The following is a 554-nucleotide window of genomic DNA, read 5'->3' on the forward strand; positions in this document are numbered from 1 at the left end:
TGGTGGATAATGAATACCATGATGTCCTTGACACATCTGACGGAGTAAATCCATTGGACGGCATAGGTGACTAAAAAAAAAAAACCACATCACTCGCTTTGCGAATTACAACTTAGATTGGGTGTACCAATTAAAAGAATGGCAGAGCGGAGGGAGAAAGCACCAAAAGACTGCTGCAGGAAAGGACTGCTGTGCGAAAAGGGCTGTTGTGCGAAATGGACTGCTGTACGAAAAGACAGCCGCACGCAACACCATAGAACAGCAGCATCGCGCGTTGTGTGCCAGCGAATGCGTCACGGAGCGCCCCGTCGATAAGCAAAAAATGATGCCTCGCCAAAGAAAAAAAAAGGAACTTATTCCTCGTTTGTCATTTGTGCCGTTACGTCACATAAATGTGTACATATACATATACATATATATATGTATATATATGTATGTATATTTCCCCCCCCCCTATGTGAACAGGAAAAAAGGCAGCTAATTGGAATCCCCGTGGGTCCGCAAAAACGAAAAGCGACGCGACCCATGATGGCGACAGGAGATACACAGCCGAA

This window comes from Plasmodium cynomolgi, chromosome 9 (assembly GCF_000321355.1).
Source record: "Plasmodium cynomolgi strain B DNA, chromosome 9, whole genome shotgun sequence".
In the NCBI taxonomy this organism is placed as follows: Eukaryota; Apicomplexa; class Aconoidasida; order Haemosporida; family Plasmodiidae; genus Plasmodium; species Plasmodium cynomolgi.